Genomic DNA, 6,830 nt, shown 5'->3' on the forward strand with positions numbered 1-6,830 from the left:
ATGATGGAAGTCCAGAACTATGCAGAGAAAATCAGTACACCTACACCTTCTCTAGGCTGCACACAGAGATTCAGGCTCCTTCCAACTTCCTGTCCCTCGTGCACACAGGAGGACTGCTGTGTGAGTTCTAACCAGTCTAGCAGTGTTCTAAGGGAGAAAAAAAAAGCCACCTTTTAGACTGCCAAGTAAACTTGATTCTTCTGAGCATTGTATCCTACAACTTCCTCTTACATTTCACTGGCAAAATGGGGTTACATGAACCATGTCTAGCTGCAAGGGATTTTGAGAAGGCAAGAATTATTAGCACAGAGCATCATCGCCTTCACAGTAATTAGATTCTGCAAGGAAGGAGGTTGGATAAGTAACTGGGGTCCACAACAAATCCTCAGATTCTGGAGTCTCAACTGAGCAATGAGTAATGGCTATAGAGCTTGAGTGCTTATGTGAAAGTGCTTGAGAGCATACATTTCAAGGGAACGGTAGGTAAACGGATTTAAGCTGAGCTGTCATAGAAAGTTCACTGTGTTTGCCTTACATTGTATCTTTATTGAGGATGATTTAGTGAAATCTATAAAGACTTTTTTGTGAGGGCAATATGTTCCCTCAACTAGTCAAACATGCACTGGGCCACTGCAGATAAGGCTTTCTTCTTGGGCAGTGAAGCAGCAGGGTAGTCATCATTATTCTAAGAAACAATTTGAAATTTGCTCTTCACAAACATAAAAGGCCTTAATAACTAGGTCAACCTGTAACCATCATTGCCACATGTCTTTGCATGACAAGTGAACAAAGATGGAAATCCACTTTCAAAAGCACCCGAAAAACACAGAAACTCATTACAAAAATGGGGGCTTGTCATGTTTGGCACACACGCACCACACACACAAATACCTTGTGATCACTTGAACGTGTAACATGGCCTAAATGTTAATGAAGCAATTTGACTCACTCAGCAGGATGAGCAACAAAAGGAATGCTTTTCAAGACGCAGCTGTCAACAATTACAGTCAGTGGGTTGGAGCTGGCTGATAGTCAGCGTCTTAAAGCTCATGGAAATGTGGAGCCTATTTGACAGGAACCCACCCCTGACTCCCGGGAAGACAGTAAACCATGTTTACTTGGCAGGCCAGGGAATGGAATATTCTGGTTAGCTGAGCCTCCCCCACCCATCTTGGAAGTAAATGACAGGGTTTTAAAAGGGTCAGAATGATCAAAAAAAAGCACTAAACTCAGATCCAGAATTCACTCCACCCTTTCTGGATGTGGTAGTTCAAATATAATTTCTAGGCCTTACGATTTCTTTCTTTCTTTCTTTCTTTCTTTCTTTCTTTCTTTCTTTCTTTCTTTCTTTCTTTCTCTTTAAAGATAAGAAGGTGTGGGTGTTTACGTGTATGGGTGTTTTGTCTGCATGTATGCCTATGCATCACATTGGCCAGAATATGGTATTAAATCCTCTGAGATTGGAGTTACAGACAGTTGTGAGCCTCCATGTGGGTTCTGGGAATTGAACCCAGGTCCTCTAGGTGAGCAACCAGGACTCTTAAGTGATGAGCTGGTAGATTATATCCGCCAAGAAAATGAGCCAATTCAAGCCAAGTTAAAAATATATAAATTCATGTTATTGGAGGCAGCTCTTCGGCAGGTTCATGGACCTCATAGGAGGGGGTCAGTGAAGTCGCCATGCAGAGGGAGACAGAAAACTGGGGGGGGGCACACACAGAGAGAAAGTGCTTGAGAAAAGAGAGAGAGAGGAATAGAAGACTGGAAAGACAGAAAGAGAGACAGAAGAAAGAAACCACAATGTCTGGATTACATAGTGAAGAGCCTCTAGAGGAGAGGAAATCCTGCTCCCTGGGCTGGAACATTTAGGGTAGAGGGCGAGGTAGGCTAGCTGTGCCCTGTAATAGGTAGGGATTGAAGGATGCTGGGAGAACCTGGGGCCAGGTCCACTTTGGTTAAATAGGCACCTCATCCACTTGCCCCAGGTCTGAAGCCCAACATCCCAGCCTTTTGTTGATAATAAATGGATAAGGGTGTCATAATCATCTAGACTACTTCCTGCTGACCTTGGGGTATCGTTATGGTTGGGGGAGGGGAAGCTGGAATGTTAGCCAAGTATGGGAAAAGAAGGTTGTTTTTCTTGCTGTCCAGATAGTAGGACCATTGGGGACTAGCTGCTTTTGGAGCTGTCCTGGATTCAGATTTTGAAGAAACACCTGGACCTGGCAGGATGCTGGAAAAGATATATATGTTAGGGGAAAAAGATAAAGTTAAGGAGTTTAGGGAGAAAATATTTTCTTGTGTGTACACTTGAAACTTTTAGGGCCATGGTCTCGGTAGTTGGAGGGCGGTGGTGTCCCAGGGCCAGGGAAAGGGGAACAAATTCCACCCTCAGGAATAGGCAGGTGGGGAGGGAAGCAGCCTGTTGATTGACAGTATTTATCTGGAGTCCATTTGGCCTGGGAGAGGTGGATTCCAGTGGATTCCCTGAAGCTTGTGATAATCTTTTTAAGTTCACAGAAAGAAACACAGTTTTGACATGTTAGCGCTACCACTGTTGGCAATCTGTGCTGAAATCTGCACTGTTGAGAAGGCAGTGGACTCAAGCCTTTGCGTCATAGTTGGAACTTGGGAAACAATTTTAAAGTCCTGAGCTTGTGACTATGAAGGGGATTTTTATAGTAGAAGGCTTTGCCAGAGTTAGACTAATAATTTATCAGAACTCCGTTGATTAATGTCAAAGCTCTGAACAGTCTTAATGCAACAATAGCATAGTGAAGGGAAGAAATCTGAAGCATTTTTATGCCTTTTATATATCTCAAATCACTTTCTTGCCACCACTGAAGTTTTACAGCCTCCAACCTTCATAACTTGCATTTACCAACCTTAAAATACCTTCTTAGACCCTCAAACACTTTCTTAGATCCTCATAACTTAAGCTTTCATATTGTCAGACCTTACATAAACTAAGGGAAATGGTAAATCTGTCAGTAGGCTAATCTTCAAAGCCATCAGAGACCTGAGAAAGGTAAATTATAGCAGGAAGTATGATCCAAATGGCATATAATCAATTAAAATGACAGACACGTACCCATTACTCAGCCGTCCCACTAGGCTCCTGAGTTGTCGATGGTTTTGTTGGGGTCCCAAGTCTTAAGTCAGCATCGTCTTCAGCTGCCAGGCCCTGACAGACTTTCCTGTTAAGCAGGAACTTGGAAAGGCTGTCCTATCCTTTACTTTATCTTAGGCAAAGTAAGGCAGCTAGTTTTCCAGTGTCCTGCCTGTCTACAGTTTGGGAAGTGTCCTGGCAGCGGGCAAGGCATTGAGGCAGTCTTTCCCAGTGGTTAGTGTACCACACTCAATACAGGTAGAATCTTCAGTGCCCCATCTGTCTTCTTGGAGACCTTGGGGACGGGGTGGCCACTGCTAGGATTTGGGAGTCTCTGTCTGTCATGGTAAGTTTAAACATCTTAAATGCCACGTTCAGCAGAACTCTGAAGTGTGTGAGGACCACGTATTTATCTAAAGTATATTTGAATAGATAAACTTTGTTTTCTAATTACCCATCCTAGGCTTAACTTTAAAAACATATTCAGGAGGTTACATAAGGCTTATTCCTGTTAGGTTTGAGTCTTAAAAATCAAAACTTAGAATTTAATTTAGTATCAAAATAAAACTTTTCATGGTAGATACAGTCCTTAGAGACTGGCAACTCCATTGCACCATTATCAGCCATTGTAGTTTTCCATGTGGCTTAGCTTATCCAAACAGCTAAAGCTTAAAAGAAAGAAAAGTTAGATGAATGCATGGAGGTGCAATTTTGATACCTCATTAAATAAATCCCGTGGCCAGAAAGCCCAAAGGTAAATTTTGAGCCTAGGCATCTGGCAGTAGCAGAAGGAAACAGCATTAATTCAAACATTCAAGAACAGTCAGGAACAAACATGCAGCGCCCACTTACATTTATACATTTGAAACAGACAAACAAAACTTTTAAAATTTCCTCCAGCTGTAATTTTAAGGGAGGAGCACCTTATTATTTGTTGAACCCAATTTTTATCAGCACAGCTGCCAGCCATGTGGCTGCCCTTAATCAAGATGGCTGTGAAGCCATGACTACACCTTCTTTATCCCAAAGTCAAGATGGCGACCAGACACAAGCTGTTTAATATCAAGTGGATTTGACTGGTGATTTAAACACCACCACGGTTGCCACTGTCACTATCCTGAGGCCACGCTTGAACTGGAGGGAGGTAGGATTATTACGTTGGTTCTAAAGAGATGCTGAAGTTGGGACAGATGTGTTGTGGCAAAGGAGGGGGAGGCGTGGTTCCCAAAATACCCGGGCAAACCCACTTTGGATAAATTTTGCAGCAGACATACTGGGGCCATCTTGGGGATTGATTTTAGACCTGGCAGCGCCCATCCTCCCAGACTTTGCCAGAGACCAAAGTCTGAATTGTGTAGCATCCCACGCATAAGCCTGGGGTCCTACAGGGGAGGTGGGTTTCTTGGAAAGGACATCTCCAAGATCCTAAGGCTCCCCAGTGGGAACAAATTCTGTCTTTGTTTGGAAACCGATGGGTTCACCCTGGCTGGCTAGCTCTTGGCAGGGGGTTCCGGGGGTCTTGAGACCCGAAAGGAGCACCTGGAGCACCAAGGCAGCTGGAAGATGTTAAGTCCAAAGTCATGTCAGGCGGACAAAAAGATAGGGGGAGAGGAGCTCCCACCCCACCCTGTGGCCCGCAGAAGATGTGATGTGTCCGCTGACCACAGAGAGTAAGGCTTAGCTAAAGGGAAGCTCCCAGATTCCCTTTGCTGGGAAACCGGATGCCAGAATTTAAGAGAAGCCTCGCATCCTCCCCAGCTTTCCTGATATGAGATCTAGAGATTGGGGGTGGGGTGGGGTGTCACAGTGATGATCTCAGCAGCAGAAAGATAGGGTCCTGGGTCAGCATGAGCTGCATAGTGAGTTCAAGGCAAGGACGGGCTACATCAAACAAAGAAACCAATGAGCAAATACCCACGCAACCAGGAGGAATATGGTTGGTAAGTGAAGAAAAGAGCACAAACCACAGAACCCCTGACAGACATGGCCAGCATGGCCGCCTGGGTTGGCAGTAGCCTGCAGTTCCGGGCTCTGGCTTCTTCCCACGAGGCCTCACCACCCATCCTCCATGTTGCTTTCTCAGAGTTCCCTGTGGATCTGCCTATCTACATTTCCTAGCTTGGATGGTTTGGCAGAGAGCGGCAGTTCGCTCTCAGTCTGTACTTTCTCTTTCTTCCTCACTGACTGATGCCCAGTTTTATTCTTTAAGGCACAGTTGAACTAAAGGTAATGACCCGCAAGCCTTTCTTGTAATTGAAGTTGGAACTTCGAAGCCTTCCAGAAGGAAGACTCTCATCTTCTTCATACTGTGTGGAAAGCAGGCATGGTCCTTGGAGGCACACAACCACCTGTGGTCACAGCACAGCATCAAGGTTGGGATTCAGCGCTAAGCTTGGTGCACTAGGGAGACAGAAGGAGCTGTGGGCTCCGTGAGCCCTGGGTGCGTGCATGCCACTGCTCAGCTTCTATACACTTTCGCTCAGCCCTGGGTCCCCTGATCAGGGAATGGTCTGGCCCACAGTTAATATGGTTCTTCCCATGTATCAACACAATAAAGACAATCCCTCACAGACATTCTCTAAAAATAACCTTAATACAGGAACTCCTTCAGAGGTGTGCATAGATTGCCTCCTAAGAATTAAGATGACAATTTGTACTAATCACCACAGAATACAGTTGGAAGAATTAAAAATAGATATTTTTTTTTCTTTCTCTGTATAACAGCCCTGGCTATCCTGGAACTCACTCTATAGACCAGGCTGGCCTCGAACTCCACAATGTTTTGTTTTCATTCCTGCATGGGTTTTGACGGTGCCCTCCATTTTCCCTCCCTGTCATCTCTTTTTAAATTTTCTTTTCATTTTTTATGTTTACAAGTGCTTTGTCTGCACGTATGCCTGCAGACAAGAAGAGGGCATCAGCTTATGAGCTGCCATATGGGTGCTGGGAATTGAACTCCGGGCCTCTGGGAGAGCAGCCAGTGCTCGTAAACATTGAGCCATCTCTCCAACCTCACAATTTTTTAATTGTTTAATTTTAATTTTCTTGAAAGTAATGATAGCATTTTGTTGCTTACCTTTCTCGGGAAATGTTTGCTGAGGTATTAAGAGGTTAACTATCGTGTTTGCCTCTTGGTCTTAAATCAAGAATAAATAGACAGATAGACAGACAGACATTTTCATACATGCATAGAAAAAAGACTTGGTTATGGCTATGTCTTGGAGAAAAAATGGAGAAAGAAAAGAACAAATATGTTTAGAGAGAGCAAAATATTAACAATCATTAAAACTGGATGGAGAGGAAATTGTGATGCAACTTCATCTTTTTAAATGTAAAAAAATTGAGAAAATAATTTGTGGTTTAATATCAATCTTCAAGTGCAAAGGAAGCAATTTTGTTATTAATTTTAGAGCCCCAGCCTAGTGTTTTTTCCCCCACAATAGATCTGTGTAAATTTCCCTGCTTATTCAGAGGCTTTTTTTCCCTCTGTCTCTCTCAGTGTCTCTGCCTCCGTCTCTCTTTCTCTCTCAGTTCAGCATTGGAGATGGGGCTACATGCTTTCCATAATATTTAGCTTTAATGAGGTTAGGCTTTGCGGTTTAATTATCCTTGTCAGACTGGCATGCATGGCCTCAGACTGTGTGGACACAAGGGGGTGCTGTTCACACAGGCAACTTTGGAACAGTAACTCTTGGAACATGGGGTCTGAGCAGCTCCTCCC

Source organism: Meriones unguiculatus, chromosome 2, assembly GCF_030254825.1.
Source record: "Meriones unguiculatus strain TT.TT164.6M chromosome 2, Bangor_MerUng_6.1, whole genome shotgun sequence".
Classification (NCBI taxonomy): Eukaryota; Metazoa; Chordata; class Mammalia; order Rodentia; family Muridae; genus Meriones; species Meriones unguiculatus.